The sequence below is a fragment of the Carettochelys insculpta genome, chromosome 2, assembly GCF_033958435.1.
Source record: "Carettochelys insculpta isolate YL-2023 chromosome 2, ASM3395843v1, whole genome shotgun sequence".
In the NCBI taxonomy this organism is placed as follows: Eukaryota; Metazoa; Chordata; order Testudines; family Carettochelyidae; genus Carettochelys; species Carettochelys insculpta.
In genome coordinates this window covers 230,658,417-230,677,797 of record NC_134138.1, presented here as the reverse complement: position 1 = coordinate 230,677,797, position 19,381 = coordinate 230,658,417, and the positions used below count along the sequence as shown (strand labels likewise).

The 19,381-nt window shown below is 58.7% G+C and overlaps 10 non-coding genes across 10 annotated transcripts; all 10 read left to right on the top strand.

Annotated features, from left to right (window-relative positions):
- The first annotated feature begins 2,305 nt into the window (after positions 1–2,305).
- Positions 2,306–2,388, top strand: TRNAL-AAG (transfer RNA leucine (anticodon AAG)). The gene has a single exon. It is a non-coding gene; the product is annotated as a tRNA-Leu (tRNA).
- A 141-nt stretch (positions 2,389–2,529) lies between these two features.
- Positions 2,530–2,612, top strand: TRNAL-CAG (transfer RNA leucine (anticodon CAG)). The gene has a single exon. It is a non-coding gene; the product is annotated as a tRNA-Leu (tRNA).
- Positions 2,613–5,823: 3,211 nt separating this feature from the next.
- On the top strand, positions 5,824–5,906 carry TRNAL-AAG (transfer RNA leucine (anticodon AAG)). Its single transcript has one exon. It is a non-coding gene; the product is annotated as a tRNA-Leu (tRNA).
- Positions 5,907–6,047: 141 nt separating this feature from the next.
- Positions 6,048–6,130, top strand: TRNAL-CAG (transfer RNA leucine (anticodon CAG)). The gene has a single exon. It is a non-coding gene; the product is annotated as a tRNA-Leu (tRNA).
- A 3,211-nt stretch (positions 6,131–9,341) lies between these two features.
- Positions 9,342–9,424, top strand: TRNAL-AAG (transfer RNA leucine (anticodon AAG)). The gene has a single exon. It is a non-coding gene; the product is annotated as a tRNA-Leu (tRNA).
- Positions 9,425–9,565: 141 nt separating this feature from the next.
- TRNAL-CAG (transfer RNA leucine (anticodon CAG)) lies at positions 9,566–9,648 on the top strand. The gene has a single exon. It is a non-coding gene; the product is annotated as a tRNA-Leu (tRNA).
- A 3,211-nt stretch (positions 9,649–12,859) lies between these two features.
- Positions 12,860–12,942, top strand: TRNAL-AAG (transfer RNA leucine (anticodon AAG)). The gene has a single exon. It is a non-coding gene; the product is annotated as a tRNA-Leu (tRNA).
- A 141-nt stretch (positions 12,943–13,083) lies between these two features.
- Positions 13,084–13,166, top strand: TRNAL-CAG (transfer RNA leucine (anticodon CAG)). Its single transcript has one exon. It is a non-coding gene; the product is annotated as a tRNA-Leu (tRNA).
- A 3,220-nt stretch (positions 13,167–16,386) lies between these two features.
- Positions 16,387–16,469, top strand: TRNAL-AAG (transfer RNA leucine (anticodon AAG)). Its single transcript has one exon. It is a non-coding gene; the product is annotated as a tRNA-Leu (tRNA).
- Positions 16,470–16,610: 141 nt separating this feature from the next.
- Positions 16,611–16,693, top strand: TRNAL-CAG (transfer RNA leucine (anticodon CAG)). Its single transcript has one exon. It is a non-coding gene; the product is annotated as a tRNA-Leu (tRNA).
- Positions 16,694–19,381: the final 2,688 nt, after the last annotated feature.

Here is a 19,381-nt window from a genome sequence, read left to right as displayed (position 1 = left end):
TGGGGGGAGCGGAGAGAAGTTGGACGCCATCTTTCGGGCTCCCACAGGGGCATTGTTGGAATTTCCACGAACTGCTTGTCTTTCATCGCCGCTGCTAGTTCCACCCTCTGCTTTTGTGTCCTTCTCCTGCTGCGCTTTTCCCCTCTCTGCTTTCCTGTATTGCTTTCTACCATGGGGGTTTCTACCGGCTGTGAGACTTTGAAAATCGGAGCAACAAGCTTTGGGACCAGGATGGGCCTAGCTTTGGTGCGGCTTGTCTTTCTCTCCCGGTGGAGAGAGGCTTTTCGGGGATGCCTGGGAGAAGTTGGGCTGCGTGTTTAGGGCCCAGACGTGTAGATTGCTTGAGCTGCCATTTCTTCTTGCCTTCCCCTTCGCAGTAGCATTGCTGGCTGTGAGGCTGAGTCCTTTTGGGCCATGCTAGTTCTGCCTCTTCTCATCTCTTGCCCTGTTCTGGGCTCTTTTCAACTAGTGCTCTTTGAAAGTTTAAAAGGAGCACGTTAGGGGCGGAGCGCTGCCTGCTGCCAGAAGCGACTAGCTGCCGGCGGCCTCCCTGGACAGAGCCATGTCCTCCTCCCTGCCCGCCCCGGATCGCTCGGAAAGCTCTTGGTGCAGGCTGCAGCCGGGGGACTAAGCTGCCATCCGAAAAGTCTTGGGAGTACCTCCTCTCTTAGGCTGGGTCAGCAGCCCTTCCAGGCTGAGTTTGTGTCGCAGATGCACTCCTGAAGCGATGAGCTGGGCTCGAGACTAGAGAGTGCAGGCAAAACGGAGGAGCCTCAGGGTCCCCTCATCCTACAAGCATGGAACACTGCAACTGGAAGGGACCTCCAGAGGTCATCGGGTCCAGTTCCTTGCCCTCTTGGCAGGACCAACCAGCATCTAGACCACCCTTGTCAGGTGTCTAAGGCCTGAAATCCTAGTTATCTTTGGGAAATGAGGCACTTGAGTCCAACTTTGGGGTATTTTTTTCGTTTCTGAGCCCGTTGGGACTTAAAGGCCAATCCTGCAAACCTTGCAAAGCCAAAACAAGGCCTAATTTTAGACAGTCTCTTCAAACAAGTGACAACAAATTGCGTGGTTCCGAATGCGTCCTATGCGTGCAAATTGCACGTGGTAGCCTTCCTCATGTGAAGGGAAATCCATTGTTTCTTCCTGTCTGGGAGCACGCTCCAAACGGAGAAGCACACGAGTGGGTCACCTGGGCGTGGTCGTTCTTCCTTTCGACGGTGGAGGAGGGAGCCATTCGGCTTGTGGCAGTCTCCCAGGCTGTTGCTTCCGATGTGGATTGGAGTCTGAGGAGGCCCTTTGCCTGCTAAGCGCAGCTTCAGCTGACGACGAGGTCGCCACGCCTCTTCAAGTGGTCTCCCGGAACCAACTTCAACTCCAAGCACAGGGCCGCCCCTGACAACTTCCCAGCCACAAATGATACAGATCTATAGCAGCAGCAGCAGCAGCAGCAGCAGCAGCAGCAACGAGAGATTCCGTGAATGACCAGCTTTCGTGAGACCCCTCGTCTGGCCCACTTGGCACAACATTAGCTAGAAGCTTTGGACCGTGGTTCCAGCAATGGTTCTGCTCGTCATTTTCGAATCCAAGAACATCACAGAGGGCTGATCCCCAGGCTGATTCCAAGGAGGCTGAGGAAAGCAACAATGGCTCCAAGAGGTCCCAGGCTCAGAATCCCAACGGTCACGGTCAGTGAAATCACCTGAAAGAGAAGACAAATGCAGAGCAACAGTCAAGCCAAGTCACCCACCCCAAAGGAACTTACTCACGCCTGGTTCGTTCAGCAGGGGGCTCTCCTGCTCAAAGTCCCCCGTTTGCATGCGCTCGAGTGTCCGTTTGGGCTGCGTTCTTTGCTGCCTGCTCTTGCGTGGCTCTCCCCGTGCTGTTTTCTACCAGCGTGGCCATTTTCAGAAAGAGAAGGGGAAGAGGCCAGCAGGACGCTGGCGTGAGGCGCGCCGCTGCCTTTTGAATTCCACTGACGGCCACCCAGGAGAAAAACGTGCCAGCTGGGTGCGGCTGAATGAGTGGTCCAGAGCGCTGCCTTGTGGGGAGGTGTGGCTTCCAAATGCCACTCCTGAAAGTGGGCTGTCAGGCTTTTGTTGCTCGGGGGAAGGGAGGCGCCCTGCTCTTTTGCGTCAGTTGTTTTCAGGGGTTTCCTGTTGATCTGCTGGCGGGAGTTTTTCCGCCCCCGCCTCCGGCCCCCGGGGCCTGGTTGGGAAAGCAGGCCACCTGCTGGCAGGGGCCATGTCCCCCTGCCACCGCCAGCGGCGGGCAGAAAAGAAGGGGAGGGGCCCGTGTGGCCGTCAGGGTGGCCGAGCGGTCTAAGGCGCTGCGTTAAGGTCGCAGTCTCCCCTGGAGGCGTGGGTTCGAATCCCACCCCTGGCAGGCGGCTGACTTTTTCAAGGGCCACCGTCTCCTCTTGGCAGCCAGGGGTGGAGCTTTTGTTGGCACAGCGGCCCTGACCCGCAGTGGGCCGGAGTGCTGCCTGTCTGCCCAGAGGTAGCTGAGGGAGGAGGCCAGGCGGCCGTCAGGGTGGCCGAGCGGTCCAAGGCGCTGCGTTCAGGTCGCAGTCTCTCCTGGAGGCGTGGGTTCGAATCCCACCCCTGACAGGCTTGGGCGCTCCCAGTGTGGTCGGCGTTCCTTTGGAGGTGCAGCCTCTTCTCTTCCCGCCCCAAAGGGCGGCCTGCCCTGCTGTGCCCAATTGGCCAGCGGGGAAGGGCACAGCAAGGAGAAAATCCACAAGCGACTCTTTGCTCCAGGCTGTGGGATTTTCCACCCCACTGGGTGCAGCACGTGCTTTGGGGGGACAGGGCACGTTGGGAGGACCCCCGCCTCTGTCAAGCGAAACAGTCCCTTGGCTGACGTCTTACGGAGGTGATGGCAAGATGCTTTGGGCCACAAGCCCGCAGCAGGAGAGGCCGACGAGGCCGCCCTTCGGCTCGGTGCGTGCCGAGGCCTTGTCCCTTGGGTTGCGGCCCAATTGCCGGGAGCTTCTTCGAAACATCCACAACTGGCCCCAGGACGAGCAACTGACGGGAGCCTTCAAGTGTCTGCAAATGGCACGGGTGCCCTCTGCCTACCGAGACGTGCGCTGGAGCCTCTTTCCTGGGAAATGCCCGGGCGGCACACGCCCCGCAGCAGGGGATGCCGGGCCGTGTCAGCCCGTGGAACCGTTTGAAAAGAGGGACCGCTTTCTGGAGGATCGGCACTTTACTCGGCAGCCCTCGGGGCTTCTGACTACACCCTGGCGAGCGCCACAGTCGGTCAGAGAAGATTCTTTCCAGCTAACCTGCGGCCTCACGGGAAACCCATCGCTGGATCCATGCCGTAGAGCCGCTGTCGAGAGCGTCTTCAGCACCGACGGCACTTCTCCCTCCCAGGAGCCCAGCGGCCTCGTGCTGCCGCTAAACGGCTGGCCACGGGGGACAAGGAAACGGTTTGTTCCTCGCTGAGTCTGGTAGCAGGAGGGGCCTGGATTCCATCCGGATGGCCTTTCTGTCTTTCCTGGTGGGAAGGGGATTTTCTGGGGGGAGCGGAGAGAAGTTGGACGCCATCTTTCGGGCTCCCACAGGGGCATTGTTGGAATTTCCACGAACTGCTTGTCTTTCATCGCCGCTGCTAGTTCCACCCTCTGCTTTTGTGTCCTTCTCCTGCTGCGCTTTTCCCCTCTCTGCTTTCCTGTATTGCTTTCTACCATGGGGGTTTCTACCGGCTGTGAGACTTTGAAAATCGGAGCAACAAGCTTTGGGACCAGGATGGGCCTAGCTTTGGTGCGGCTTGTCTTTCTCTCCCGGCGGAGAGAGGCTTTTCGGGGATGCCTGGGAGAAGTTGGGCTGCGTGTTTAGGGCCCAGACGTGTAGATTGCTTGAGCTGCCATTTCTTCTTGCCTTCCCCTTCGCAGTAGCATTGCTGGCTGTGAGGCTGAGTCCTTTTGGGCCATGCTAGTTCTGCCTCTTCTCATCTCTTGCCCTGTTCTGGGCTCTTTTCAACTAGTGCTCTTTGAAAGTTTAAAAGGAGCACGTTAGGGGCGGAGCGCTGCCTGCTGCCAGAAGCGACTAGCTGCCGGCGGCCTCCCTGGACAGAGCCATGTCCTCCTCCCTGCCCGCCCCGGATCGCTCGGAAAGCTCTTGGTGCAGGCTGCAGCCGGGGGACTAAGCTGCCATCCGAAAAGTCTTGGGAGTACCTCCTCTCTTAGGCTGGGTCAGCAGCCCTTCCAGGCTGAGTTTGTGTCGCAGATGCACTCCTGAAGCGATGAGCTGGGCTCGAGACTAGAGAGTGCAGGCAAAACGGAGGAGCCTCAGGGTCCCCTCATCCTACAAGCATGGAACACTGCAACTGGAAGGGACCTCCAGAGGTCATCGGGTCCAGTTCCTTGCCCTCTTGGCAGGACCAACCAGCATCTAGACCACCCTTGTCAGGTGTCTAAGGCCTGAAATCCTAGTTATCTTTGGGAAATGAGGCACTTGAGTCCAACTTTGGGGTATTTTTTTCGTTTCTGAGCCCGTTGGGACTTAAAGGCCAATCCTGCAAACCTTGCAAAGCCAAAACAAGGCCTAATTTTAGACAGTCTCTTCAAACAAGTGACAACAAATTGCGTGGTTCCGAATGCGTCCTATGCGTGCAAATTGCACGTGGTAGCCTTCCTCATGTGAAGGGAAATCCATTCTTTCTTCCTGTCTGGGAGCACGCTCCAAACGGAGAAGCACACGAGTGGGTCACCTGGGCGTGGTCGTTCTTCCTTTCGACGGTGGAGGAGGGAGCCATTCGGCTTGTGGCAGTCTCCCAGGCTGTTGCTTCCGATGTGGATTGGAGTCTGAGGAGGCCCTTTGCCTGCTAAGCGCAGCTTCAGCTGACGACGAGGTCGCCACGCCTCTTCAAGTGGTCTCCCGGAACCAACTTCAACTCCAAGCACAGGGCCGCCCCTGACAACTTCCCAGCCACAAATGATACAGATCTATAGCAGCAGCAGCAGCAGCAGCAGCAACGAGAGATTCCGTGAATGACCAGCTTTCGTGAGACCCCTCGTCTGGCCCACTTGGCACAACATTAGCTAGAAGCTTTGGACCGTGGTTCCAGCAATGGTTCTGCTCGTCATTTTCGAATCCAAGAACATCACAGAGGGCTGATCCCCAGGCTGATTCCAAGGAGGCTGAGGAAAGCAACAATGGCTCCAAGAGGTCCCAGGCTCAGAATCCCAACGGTCACGGTCAGTGAAATCACCTGAAAGAGAAGACAAATGCAGAGCAACAGTCAAGCCAAGTCACCCACCCCAAAGGAACTTACTCACGCCTGGTTCGTTCAGCAGGGGGCTCTCCTGCTCAAAGTCCCCCGTTTGCATGCGCTCGAGTGTCCGTTTGGGCTGCGTTCTTTGCTGCCTGCTCTTGCGTGGCTCTCCCCGTGCTGTTTTCTACCAGCGTGGCCATTTTCAGAAAGAGAAGGGGAAGAGGCCAGCAGGACGCTGGCGTGAGGCGCGCCGCTGCCTTTTGAATTCCACTGACGGCCACCCAGGAGAAAAACGTGCCAGCTGGGTGCGGCTGAATGAGTGGTCCAGAGCGCTGCCTTGTGGGGAGGTGTGGCTTCCAAATGCCACTCCTGAAAGTGGGCTGTCAGGCTTTTGTTGCTCGGGGGAAGGGAGGCGCCCTGCTCTTTTGCGTCAGTTGTTTTCAGGGGTTTCCTGTTGATCTGCTGGCGGGAGTTTTTCCGCCCCCGCCTCCGGCCCCCGGGGCCTGGTTGGGAAAGCAGGCCACCTGCTGGCAGGGGCCATGTCCCCCTGCCACCGCCAGCGGCGGGCAGAAAAGAAGGGGAGGGGCCCGTGTGGCCGTCAGGGTGGCCGAGCGGTCTAAGGCGCTGCGTTAAGGTCGCAGTCTCCCCTGGAGGCGTGGGTTCAAATCCCACCCCTGGCAGGCGGCTGACTTTTTCAAGGGCCACCGTCTCCTCTTGGCAGCCAGGGGTGGAGCTTTTGTTGGCACAGCGGCCCTGACCCGCAGTGGGCCGGAGTGCTGCCTGTCTGCCCAGAGGTAGCTGAGGGAGGAGGCCAGGCGGCCGTCAGGGTGGCCGAGCGGTCCAAGGCGCTGCGTTCAGGTCGCAGTCTCTCCTGGAGGCGTGGGTTCGAATCCCACCCCTGACAGGCTTGGGCGCTCCCAGTGTGGCCGGCGTTCCTTTGGAGGTGCAGCCTCTTCTCTTCCCGCCCCAAAGGGCGGCCTGCCCTGCTGTGCCCAATTGGCCAGCGGGGAAGGGCACAGCAAGGAGAAAATCCACAAGCGACTCTTTGCTCCAGGCTGTGGGATTTTCCACCCCACTGGGTGCAGCACGTGCTTTGGGGGGACAGGGCACGTTGGGAGGACCCCCGCCTCTGTCAAGCGAAACAGTCCCTTGGCTGACGTCTTACGGAGGTGATGGCAAGATGCTTTGGGCCACAAGCCCGCAGCAGGAGAGGCCGACGAGGCCGCCCTTCGGCTCGGTGCGTGCCGAGGCCTTGTCCCTTGGGTTGCGGCCCAATTGCCGGGAGCTTCTTCGAAACATCCACAACTGGCCCCAGGACGAGCAACTGACGGGAGCCTTCAAGTGTCTGCAAATGGCACGGGTGCCCTCTGCCTACCGAGACGTGCGCTGGAGCCTCTTTCCTGGGAAATGCCCGGGCGGCACACGCCCCGCAGCAGGGGATGCCGGGCCGTGTCAGCCCGTGGAACCGTTTGAAAAGAGGGACCGCTTTCTGGAGGATCGGCACTTTACTCGGCAGCCCTCGGGGCTTCTGACTACACCCTGGCGAGCGCCACAGTCGGTCAGAGAAGATTCTTTCCAGCTAACCTGCGGCCTCACGGGAAACCCATCGCTGGATCCATGCCGTAGAGCCGCTGTCGAGAGCGTCTTCAGCACCGACGGCACTTCTCCCTCCCAGGAGCCCAGCGGCCTCGTGCTGCCGCTAAACGGCTGGCCACGGGGGACAAGGAAACGGTTTGTTCCTCGCTGAGTCTGGTAGCAGGAGGGGCCTGGATTCCATCCGGATGGCCTTTCTGTCTTTCCTGGTGGGAAGGGGATTTTCTGGGGGGAGCGGAGAGAAGTTGGACGCCATCTTTCGGGCTCCCACAGGGGCATTGTTGGAATTTCCACGAACTGCTTGTCTTTCATCGCCGCTGCTAGTTCCACCCTCTGCTTTTGTGTCCTTCTCCTGCTGCGCTTTTCCCCTCTCTGCTTTCCTGTATTGCTTTCTACCATGGGGGTTTCTACCGGCTGTGAGACTTTGAAAATCGGAGCAACAAGCTTTGGGACCAGGATGGGCCTAGCTTTGGTGCGGCTTGTCTTTCTCTCCCGGCGGAGAGAGGCTTTTCGGGGATGCCTGGGAGAAGTTGGGCTGCGTGTTTAGGGCCCAGACGTGTAGATTGCTTGAGCTGCCATTTCTTCTTGCCTTCCCCTTCGCAGTAGCATTGCTGGCTGTGAGGCTGAGTCCTTTTGGGCCATGCTAGTTCTGCCTCTTCTCATCTCTTGCCCTGTTCTGGGCTCTTTTCAACTAGTGCTCTTTGAAAGTTTAAAAGGAGCACGTTAGGGGCGGAGCGCTGCCTGCTGCCAGAAGCGACTAGCTGCCGGCGGCCTCCCTGGACAGAGCCATGTCCTCCTCCCTGCCCGCCCCGGATCGCTCGGAAAGCTCTTGGTGCAGGCTGCAGCCGGGGGACTAAGCTGCCATCCGAAAAGTCTTGGGAGTACCTCCTCTCTTAGGCTGGGTCAGCAGCCCTTCCAGGCTGAGTTTGTGTCGCAGATGCACTCCTGAAGCGATGAGCTGGGCTCGAGACTAGAGAGTGCAGGCAAAACGGAGGAGCCTCAGGGTCCCCTCATCCTACAAGCATGGAACACTGCAACTGGAAGGGACCTCCAGAGGTCATCGGGTCCAGTTCCTTGCCCTCTTGGCAGGACCAACCAGCATCTAGACCACCCTTGTCAGGTGTCTAAGGCCTGAAATCCTAGTTATCTTTGGGAAATGAGGCACTTGAGTCCAACTTTGGGGTATTTTTTTCGTTTCTGAGCCCGTTGGGACTTAAAGGCCAATCCTGCAAACCTTGCAAAGCCAAAACAAGGCCTAATTTTAGACAGTCTCTTCAAACAAGTGACAACAAATTGCGTGGTTCCGAATGCGTCCTATGCGTGCAAATTGCACGTGGTAGCCTTCCTCATGTGAAGGGAAATCCATTGTTTCCTCCTGTCTGGGAGCACGCTCCAAACGGAGAAGCACACGAGTGGGTCACCTGGGCGTGGTCGTTCTTCCTTTCGACGGTGGAGGAGGGAGCCATTCGGCTTGTGGCAGTCTCCCAGGCTGTTGCTTCCGATGTGGATTGGAGTCTGAGGAGGCCCTTTGCCTGCTAAGCGCAGCTTCAGCTGACGACGAGGTCGCCACGCCTCTTCAAGTGGTCTCCCGGAACCAACTTCAACTCCAAGCACAGGGCCGCCCCTGACAACTTCCCAGCCACAAATGATACAGATCTATAGCAGCAGCAGCAGCAGCAGCAGCAACGAGAGATTCCGTGAATGACCAGCTTTCGTGAGACCCCTCGTCTGGCCCACTTGGCACAACATTAGCTAGAAGCTTTGGACCGTGGTTCCAGCAATGGTTCTGCTCGTCATTTTCGAATCCAAGAACATCACAGAGGGCTGATCCCCAGGCTGATTCCAAGGAGGCTGAGGAAAGCAACAATGGCTCCAAGAGGTCCCAGGCTCAGAATCCCAACGGTCACGGTCAGTGAAATCACCTGAAAGAGAAGACAAATGCAGAGCAACAGTCAAGCCAAGTCACCCACCCCAAAGGAACTTACTCACGCCTGGTTCGTTCAGCAGGGGGCTCTCCTGCTCAAAGTCCCCCGTTTGCATGCGCTCGAGTGTCCGTTTGGGCTGCGTTCTTTGCTGCCTGCTCTTGCGTGGCTCTCCCCGTGCTGTTTTCTACCAGCGTGGCCATTTTCAGAAAGAGAAGGGGAAGAGGCCAGCAGGACGCTGGCGTGAGGCGCGCCGCTGCCTTTTGAATTCCACTGACGGCCACCCAGGAGAAAAACGTGCCAGCTGGGTGCGGCTGAATGAGTGGTCCAGAGCGCTGCCTTGTGGGGAGGTGTGGCTTCCAAATGCCACTCCTGAAAGTGGGCTGTCAGGCTTTTGTTGCTCGGGGGAAGGGAGGCGCCCTGCTCTTTTGCGTCAGTTGTTTTCAGGGGTTTCCTGTTGATCTGCTGGCGGGAGTTTTTCCGCCCCCGCCTCCGGCCCCCGGGGCCTGGTTGGGAAAGCAGGCCACCTGCTGGCAGGGGCCATGTCCCCCTGCCACCGCCAGCGGCGGGCAGAAAAGAAGGGGAGGGGCCCGTGTGGCCGTCAGGGTGGCCGAGCGGTCTAAGGCGCTGCGTTAAGGTCGCAGTCTCCCCTGGAGGCGTGGGTTCGAATCCCACCCCTGGCAGGCGGCTGACTTTTTCAAGGGCCACCGTCTCCTCTTGGCAGCCAGGGGTGGAGCTTTTGTTGGCACAGCGGCCCTGACCCGCAGTGGGCCGGAGTGCTGCCTGTCTGCCCAGAGGTAGCTGAGGGAGGAGGCCAGGCGGCCGTCAGGGTGGCCGAGCGGTCCAAGGCGCTGCGTTCAGGTCGCAGTCTCTCCTGGAGGCGTGGGTTCGAATCCCACCCCTGACAGGCTTGGGCGCTCCCAGTGTGGCCGGCGTTCCTTTGGAGGTGCAGCCTCTTCTCTTCCCGCCCCAAAGGGCGGCCTGCCCTGCTGTGCCCAATTGGCCAGCGGGGAAGGGCACAGCAAGGAGAAAATCCACAAGCGACTCTTTGCTCCAGGCTGTGGGATTTTCCACCCCACTGGGTGCAGCACGTGCTTTGGGGGGACAGGGCACGTTGGGAGGACCCCCGCCTCTGTCAAGCGAAACAGTCCCTTGGCTGACGTCTTACGGAGGTGATGGCAAGATGCTTTGGGCCACAAGCCCGCAGCAGGAGAGGCCGACGAGGCCGCCCTTCGGCTCGGTGCGTGCCGAGGCCTTGTCCCTTGGGTTGCGGCCCAATTGCCGGGAGCTTCTTCGAAACATCCACAACTGGCCCCAGGACGAGCAACTGACGGGAGCCTTCAAGTGTCTGCAAATGGCACGGGTGCCCTCTGCCTACCGAGACGTGCGCTGGAGCCTCTTTCCTGGGAAATGCCCGGGCGGCACACGCCCCGCAGCAGGGGATGCCGGGCCGTGTCAGCCCGTGGAACCGTTTGAAAAGAGGGACCGCTTTCTGGAGGATCGGCACTTTACTCGGCAGCCCTCGGGGCTTCTGACTACACCCTGGCGAGCGCCACAGTCGGTCAGAGAAGATTCTTTCCAGCTAACCTGCGGCCTCACGGGAAACCCATCGCTGGATCCATGCCGTAGAGCCGCTGTCGAGAGCGTCTTCAGCACCGACGGCACTTCTCCCTCCCAGGAGCCCAGCGGCCTCGTGCTGCCGCTAAACGGCTGGCCACGGGGGACAAGGAAACGGTTTGTTCCTCGCTGAGTCTGGTAGCAGGAGGGGCCTGGATTCCATCCGGATGGCCTTTCTGTCTTTCCTGGTGGGAAGGGGATTTTCTGGGGGGAGCGGAGAGAAGTTGGACGCCATCTTTCGGGCTCCCACAGGGGCATTGTTGGAATTTCCACGAACTGCTTGTCTTTCATCGCCGCTGCTAGTTCCACCCTCTGCTTTTGTGTCCTTCTCCTGCTGCGCTTTTCCCCTCTCTGCTTTCCTGTATTGCTTTCTACCATGGGGGTTTCTACCGGCTGTGAGACTTTGAAAATCGGAGCAACAAGCTTTGGGACCAGGATGGGCCTAGCTTTGGTGCGGCTTGTCTTTCTCTCCCGGCGGAGAGAGGCTTTTCGGGGATGCCTGGGAGAAGTTGGGCTGCGTGTTTAGGGCCCAGACGTGTAGATTGCTTGAGCTGCCATTTCTTCTTGCCTTCCCCTTCGCAGTAGCATTGCTGGCTGTGAGGCTGAGTCCTTTTGGGCCATGCTAGTTCTGCCTCTTCTCATCTCTTGCCCTGTTCTGGGCTCTTTTCAACTAGTGCTCTTTGAAAGTTTAAAAGGAGCACGTTAGGGGCGGAGCGCTGCCTGCTGCCAGAAGCGACTAGCTGCCGGCGGCCTCCCTGGACAGAGCCATGTCCTCCTCCCTGCCCGCCCCGGATCGCTCGGAAAGCTCTTGGTGCAGGCTGCAGCCGGGGGACTAAGCTGCCATCCGAAAAGTCTTGGGAGTACCTCCTCTCTTAGGCTGGGTCAGCAGCCCTTCCAGGCTGAGTTTGTGTCGCAGATGCACTCCTGAAGCGATGAGCTGGGCTCGAGACTAGAGAGTGCAGGCAAAACGGAGGAGCCTCAGGGTCCCCTCATCCTACAAGCATGGAACACTGCAACTGGAAGGGACCTCCAGAGGTCATCGGGTCCAGTTCCTTGCCCTCTTGGCAGGACCAACCAGCATCTAGACCACCCTTGTCAGGTGTCTAAGGCCTGAAATCCTAGTTATCTTTGGGAAATGAGGCACTTGAGTCCAACTTTGGGGTATTTTTTTCGTTTCTGAGCCCGTTGGGACTTAAAGGCCAATCCTGCAAACCTTGCAAAGCCAAAACAAGGCCTAATTTTAGACAGTCTCTTCAAACAAGTGACAACAAATTGCGTGGTTCCGAATGCGTCCTATGCGTGCAAATTGCACGTGGTAGCCTTCCTCATGTGAAGGGAAATCCATTGTTTCCTCCTGTCTGGGAGCACGCTCCAAACGGAGAAGCACACGAGTGGGTCACCTGGGCGTGGTCGTTCTTCCTTTCGACGGTGGAGGAGGGAGCCATTCGGCTTGTGGCAGTCTCCCAGGCTGTTGCTTCCGATGTGGATTGGAGTCTGAGGAGGCCCTTTGCCTGCTAAGCGCAGCTTCAGCTGACGACGAGGTCGCCACGCCTCTTCAAGTGGTCTCCCGGAACCAACTTCAACTCCAAGCACAGGGCCGCCCCTGACAACTTCCCAGCCACAAATGATACAGATCTATAGCAGCAGCAGCAGCAGCAGCAGCAACGAGAGATTCCGTGAATGACCAGCTTTCGTGAGACCCCTCGTCTGGCCCACTTGGCACAACATTAGCTAGAAGCTTTGGACCGTGGTTCCAGCAATGGTTCTGCTCGTCATTTTCGAATCCAAGAACATCACAGAGGGCTGATCCCCAGGCTGATTCCAAGGAGGCTGAGGAAAGCAACAATGGCTCCAAGAGGTCCCAGGCTCAGAATCCCAACGGTCACGGTCAGTGAAATCACCTGAAAGAGAAGACAAATGCAGAGCAACAGTCAAGCCAAGTCACCCACCCCAAAGGAACTTACTCACGCCTGGTTCGTTCAGCAGGGGGCTCTCCTGCTCAAAGTCCCCCGTTTGCATGCGCTCGAGTGTCCGTTTGGGCTGCGTTCTTTGCTGCCTGCTCTTGCGTGGCTCTCCCCGTGCTGTTTTCTACCAGCGTGGCCATTTTCAGAAAGAGAAGGGGAAGAGGCCAGCAGGACGCTGGCGTGAGGCGCGCCGCTGCCTTTTGAATTCCACTGACGGCCACCCAGGAGAAAAACGTGCCAGCTGGGTGCGGCTGAATGAGTGGTCCAGAGCGCTGCCTTGTGGGGAGGTGTGGCTTCCAAATGCCACTCCTGAAAGTGGGCTGTCAGGCTTTTGTTGCTCGGGGGAAGGGAGGCGCCCTGCTCTTTTGCGTCAGTTGTTTTCAGGGGTTTCCTGTTGATCTGCTGGCGGGAGTTTTTCCGCCCCCGCCTCCGGCCCCCGGGGCCTGGTTGGGAAAGCAGGCCACCTGCTGGCAGGGGCCATGTCCCCCTGCCACCGCCAGCGGCGGGCAGAAAAGAAGGGGAGGGGCCCGTGTGGCCGTCAGGGTGGCCGAGCGGTCTAAGGCGCTGCGTTAAGGTCGCAGTCTCCCCTGGAGGCGTGGGTTTGAATCCCACCCCTGGCAGGCGGCTGACTTTTTCAAGGGCCACCGTCTCCTCTTGGCAGCCAGGGGTGGAGCTTTTGTTGGCACAGCGGCCCTGACCCGCAGTGGGCCGGAGTGCTGCCTGTCTGCCCAGAGGTAGCTGAGGGAGGAGGCCAGGCGGCCGTCAGGGTGGCCAAGCAGTCCAAGGCGCTGCGTTCAGGTCGCAGTCTCTCCTGGAGGCGTGGGTTCGAATCCCACCCCTGACAGGCTTGGGCGCTCCCAGTGTGGCCGGCGTTCCTTTGGAGGTGCAGCCTCTTCTCTTCCCGCCCCAAAGGGCGGCCTGCCCTGCTGTGCCCAATTGGCCAGCGGGGAAGGGCACAGCAAGGAGAAAATCCACAAGCGACTCTTTGCTCCAGGCTGTGGGATTTTCCACCCCACTGGGTGCAGCACGTGCTTTGGGGGGACAGGGCACGTTGGGAGGACCCCCGCCTCTGTCAAGCGAAACAGTCCCTTGGCTGACGTCTTACGGAGGTGATGGCAAGATGCTTTGGGCCACAAGCCCGCAGCAGGAGAGGCCGACGAGGCCGCCCTTCGGCTCGGTGCGTGCCGAGGCCTTGTCCCTTGGGTTGCGGCCCAATTGCCGGGAGCTTCTTCGAAACATCCACAACTGGCCCCAGGACGAGCAACTGACGGGAGCCTTCAAGTGTCTGCAAATGGCACGGGTGCCCTCTGCCTACCGAGACGTGCGCTGGAGCCTCTTTCCTGGGAAATGCCCGGGCGGCACACGCCCCGCAGCAGGGGATGCCGGGCCGTGTCAGCCCGTGGAACCGTTTGAAAAGAGGGACCGCTTTCTGGAGGATCGGCACTTTACTCGGCAGCCCTCGGGGCTTCTGACTACACCCTGGCGAGCGCCACAGTCGGTCAGAGAAGATTCTTTCCAGCTAACCTGCGGCCTCACGGGAAACCCATCGCTGGATCCATGCCGTAGAGCCGCTGTCGAGAGCGTCTTCAGCACCGACGGCACTTCTCCCTCCCAGGAGCCCAGCGGCCTCGTGCTGCCGCTAAACGGCTGGCCACGGGGGACAAGGAAACGGTTTGTTCCTCGCTGAGTCTGGTAGCAGGAGGGGCCTGGATTCCATCCGGATGGCCTTTCTGTCTTTCCTGGTGGGAAGGGGATTTTCTGGGGGGAGCGGAGAGAAGTTGGACGCCATCTTTCGGGCTCCCACAGGGGCATTGTTGGAATTTCCACGAACTGCTTGTCTTTCATCGCCGCTGCTAGTTCCACCCTCTGCTTTTGTGTCCTTCTCCTGCTGCGCTTTTCCCCTCTCTGCTTTCCTGTATTGCTTTCTACCATGGGGGTTTCTACCGGCTGTGAGACTTTGAAAATCGGAGCAACAAGCTTTGGGACCAGGATGGGCCTAGCTTTGGTGCGGCTTGTCTTTCTCTCCCGGCGGAGAGAGGCTTTTCGGGGATGCCTGGGAGAAGTTGGGCTGCGTGTTTAGGGCCCAGACGTGTAGATTGCTTGAGCTGCCATTTCTTCTTGCCTTCCCCTTCGCAGTAGCATTGCTGGCTGTGAGGCTGAGTCCTTTTGGGCCATGCTAGTTCTGCCTCTTCTCATCTCTTGCCCTGTTCTGGGCTCTTTTCAACTAGTGCTCTTTGAAAGTTTAAAAGGAGCACGTTAGGGGCGGAGCGCTGCCTGCTGCCAGAAGCGACTAGCTGCCGGCGGCCTCCCTGGACAGAGCCATGTCCTCCTCCCTGCCCGCCCCGGATCGCTCGGAAAGCTCTTGGTGCAGGCTGCAGCCGGGGGACTAAGCTGCCATCCGAAAAGTCTTGGGAGTACCTCCTCTCTTAGGCTGGGTCAGCAGCCCTTCCAGGCTGAGTTTGTGTCGCAGATGCACTCCTGAAGCGATGAGCTGGGCTCGAGACTAGAGAGTGCAGGCAAAACGGAGGAGCCTCAGGGTCCCCTCATCCTACAAGCATGGAACACTGCAACTGGAAGGGACCTCCAGAGGTCATCGGGTCCAGTTCCTTGCCCTCTTGGCAGGACCAACCAGCATCTAGACCACCCTTGTCAGGTGTCTAAGGCCTGAAATCCTAGTTATCTTTGGGAAATGAGGCACTTGAGTCCAACTTTGGGGTATTTTTTTCGTTTCTGAGCCCGTTGGGACTTAAAGGCCAATCCTGCAAACCTTGCAAAGCCAAAACAAGGCCTAATTTTAGACAGTCTCTTCAAACAAGTGACAACAAATTGCGTGGTTCCGAATGCGTCCTATGCGTGCAAATTGCACGTGGTAGCCTTCCTCATGTGAAGGGAAATCCATTGTTTCCTCCTGTCTGGGAGCACGCTCCAAACGGAGAAGCACACGAGTGGGTCACCTGGGCGTGGTCGTTCTTCCTTTCGACGGTGGAGGAGGGAGCCATTCGGCTTGTGGCAGTCTCCCAGGCTGTTGCTTCCGATGTGGATTGGAGTCTGAGGAGGCCCTTTGCCTGCTAAGCGCAGCTTCAGCTGACGACGAGGTCGCCACGCCTCTTCAAGTGGTCTCCCGGAACCAACTTCAACTCCAAGCACAGGGCCGCCCCTGACAACTTCCCAGCCACAAATGATACAGATCTATAGCAGCAGCAGCAGCAGCAGCAGCAGCAGCAGCAACGAGAGATTCCGTGAATGACCAGCTTTCGTGAGACCCCTCGTCTGGCCCACTTGGCACAACATTAGCTAGAAGCTTTGGACCGTGGTTCCAGCAATGGTTCTGCTCGTCATTTTCGAATCCAAGAACATCACAGAGGGCTGATCCCCAGGCTGATTCCAAGGAGGCTGAGGAAAGCAACAATGGCTCCAAGAGGTCCCAGGCTCAGAATCCCAACGGTCACGGTCAGTGAAATCACCTGAAAGAGAAGACAAATGCAGAGCAACAGTCAAGCCAAGTCACCCACCCCAAAGGAACTTACTCACGCCTGGTTCGTTCAGCAGGGGGCTCTCCTGCTCAAAGTCCCCCGTTTGCATGCGCTCGAGTGTCCGTTTGGGCTGCGTTCTTTGCTGCCTGCTCTTGCGTGGCTCTCCCCGTGCTGTTTTCTACCAGCGTGGCCATTTTCAGAAAGAGAAGGGGAAGAGGCCAGCAGGACGCTGGCGTGAGGCGCGCCGCTGCCTTTTGAATTCCACTGACGGCCACCCAGGAGAAAAACGTGCCAGCTGGGTGCGGCTGAATGAGTGGTCCAGAGCGCTGCCTTGTGGGGAGGTGTGGCTTCCAAATGCCACTCCTGAAAGTGGGCTGTCAGGCTTTTGTTGCTCGGGGGAAGGGAGGCGCCCTGCTCTTTTGCGTCAGTTGTTTTCAGGGGTTTCCTGTTGATCTGCTGGCGGGAGTTTTTCCGCCCCCGCCTCCGGCCCCCGGGGCCTGGTTGGGAAAGCAGGCCACCTGCTGGCAGGGGCCATGTCCCCCTGCCACCGCCAGCGGCGGGCAGAAAAGAAGGGGAGGGGCCCGTGTGGCCGTCAGGGTGGCCGAGCGGTCTAAGGCGCTGCGTTAAGGTCGCAGTCTCCCCTGGAGGCGTGGGTTCGAATCCCACCCCTGGCAGGCGGCTGACTTTTTCAAGGGCCACCGTCTCCTCTTGGCAGCCAGGGGTGGAGCTTTTGTTGGCACAGCGGCCCTGACCCGCAGTGGGCCGGAGTGCTGCCTGTCTGCCCAGAGGTAGCTGAGGGAGGAGGCCAGGCGGCCGTCAGGGTGGCCGAGCGGTCCAAGGCGCTGCGTTCAGGTCGCAGTCTCTCCTGGAGGCGTGGGTTCGAATCCCACCCCTGACAGGCTTGGGCGCTCCCAGTGTGGCCGGCGTTCCTTTGGAGGTGCAGCCTCTTCTCTTCCCGCCCCAAAGGGCGGCCTGCCCTGCTGTGCCCAATTGGCCAGCGGGGAAGGGCACAGCAAGGAGAAAATCCACAAGCGACTCTTTGCTCCAGGCTGTGGGATTTTCCACCCCACTGGGTGCAGCACGTGCTTTGGGGGGACAGGGCACGTTGGGAGGACCCCCGCCTCTGTCAAGCGAAACAGTCCCTTGGCTGACGTCTTACGGAGGTGATGGCAAGATGCTTTGGGCCACAAGCCCGCAGCAGGAGAGGCCGACGAGGCCGCCCTTCGGCTCGGTGCGTGCCGAGGCCTTGTCCCTTGGGTTGCGGCCCAATTGCCGGGAGCTTCTTCGAAACATCCACAACTGGCCCCAGGACGAGCAACTGACGGGAGCCTTCAAGTGTCTGCAAATGGCACGGGTGCCCTCTGCCTACCGAGACGTGCGCTGGAGCCTCTTTCCTGGGAAATGCCCGGGCGGCACACGCCCCGCAGCAGGGGATGCCGGGCCGTGTCAGCCCGTGGAACCGTTTGAAAAGAGGGACCGCTTTCTGGAGGATCGGCACTTTACTCGGCAGCCCTCGGGGCTTCTGACTACACCCTGGCGAGCGCCACAGTCGGTCAGAGAAGATTCTTTCCAGCTAACCTGCGGCCTCACGGGAAACCCATCGCTGGATCCATGCCGTAGAGCCGCTGTCGAGAGCGTCTTCAGCACCGACGGCACTTCTCCCTCCCAGGAGCCCAGCGGCCTCGTGCTGCCGCTAAACGGCTGGCCACGGGGGACAAGGAAACGGTTTGTTCCTCGCTGAGTCTGGTAGCAGGAGGGGCCTGGATTCCATCCGGATGGCCTTTCTGTCTTTCCTGGTGGGAAGGGGATTTTCTGGGGGGAGCGGAGAGAAGTTGGACGCCATCTTTCGGGCTCCCACAGGGGCATTGTTGGAATTTCCACGAACTGCTTGTCTTTCATCGCCGCTGCTAGTTCCACCCTCTGCTTTTGTGTCCTTCTCCTGCTGCGCTTTTCCCCTCTCTGCTTTCCTGTATTGCTTTCTACCATGGGGGTTTCTACCGGCTGTGAGACTTTGAAAATCGGAGCAACAAGCTTTGGGACCAGGATGGGCCTAGCTTTGGTGCGGCTTGTCTTTCTCTCCCGGTGGAGAGAGGCTTTTCGGGGATGCCTGGGAGAAGTTGGGCTGCGTGTTTAGGGCCCAGACGTGTAGATTGCTTGAGCTGCCATTTCTTCTTGCCTTCCCCTTCGCAGTAGCATTGCTGGCTGTGAGGCTGAGTCCTTTTGGGCCATGCTAGTTCTGCCTCTTCTCATCTCTTGCCCTGTTCTGGGCTCTTTTCAACTAGTGCTCTTTGAAAGTTTAAAAGGAGCACGTTAGGGGCGGAGCGCTGCCTGCTGCCAGAAGCGACTAGCTGCCGGCGGCCTCCCTGGACAGAGCCATGTCCTCCTCCCTGCCCGCCCCGGATCGCTCGGAAAGCTCTTGGTGCAGGCTGCAGCCGGGGGACTAAGCTGCCATCCGAAAAGTCTTGGGAGTACCTCCTCTCTTAGGCTGGGTCAGCAGCCCTTCCAGGCTGAGTTTGTGTCGCAGATGCACTCCTGAAGCGATGAGCTGGGCTCGAGACTAGAGAGTGCAGGCAAAACGGAGGAGCCTCAGGGTCCCCTCATCCTACAAGCATGGAACACTGCAACTGGAAGGGACCTCCAGAGGTCATCGGGTCCAGTTCCTTGCCCTCTTGGCAGGACCAACCAGCATCTAGACCACCCTTGTCAGGTGTCTAAGGCCTGAAATCCTAGTTATCTTTGGGAAATGAGGCACTTGAGTCCAACTTTGGGGTATTTTTTTCGTTTCTGAGCCCGTTGGGACTTAAAGGCCAATCCTGCAAACCTTGCAAAGCCAAAACAAGGCCTAATTTTAGACAGTCTCTTCAAACAAGTGACAACAAATTGCGTGGTTCCGAATGCGTCCTATGCGTGCAAATTGCACGTGGTAGCCTTCCTCATGTGAAGGGAAATCCATTGTTTCCTCCTGTCTGGGAGCACGCTCCAAACGGAGAAGCACACGAGTGGGTCACCTGGGCGTGGTCGTTCTTCCTTTCGACGGTGGAGGAGGGAGCCATTCGGCTTGTGGCAGTCTCCCAGGCTGTTGCTTCCGATGTGGATTGGAGTCTGAGGAGGCCCTTTGCCTGCTAAGCGCAGCTTCAGCTGACGACGAGGTCGCCACGCCTCTTCAAGTGGTCTCCCGGAACCAACTTCAACTCCAAGCACAGGGCCGCCCCTGACAACTTCCCAGCCACAAATGATACAGATCTATAGCAGCAGCAGCAGCAGCAGCAGCAACGAGAGATTCCGTGAATGACCAGCTTTCGTGAGACCCCTCGTCTGGCCCACTTGGCACAACATTAGCTAGAAGCTTTGGACCGTGGTTCCAGCAATGGTTCTGCTCGTCATTTTCGAATCCAAGAACATCACAGAGGGCTGATCCCCAGGCTGATTCCAAGGAGGCTGAGGAAAGCAACAATGGCTCCAAGAGGTCCCAGGCTCAGAATCCCAACGGTCACGGTCAGTGAAATCACCTGAAAGAGAAGACAAATGCAGAGCAACAGTCAAGCCAAGTCACCCACCCCAAAGGAACTTACTCACGCCTGGTTCG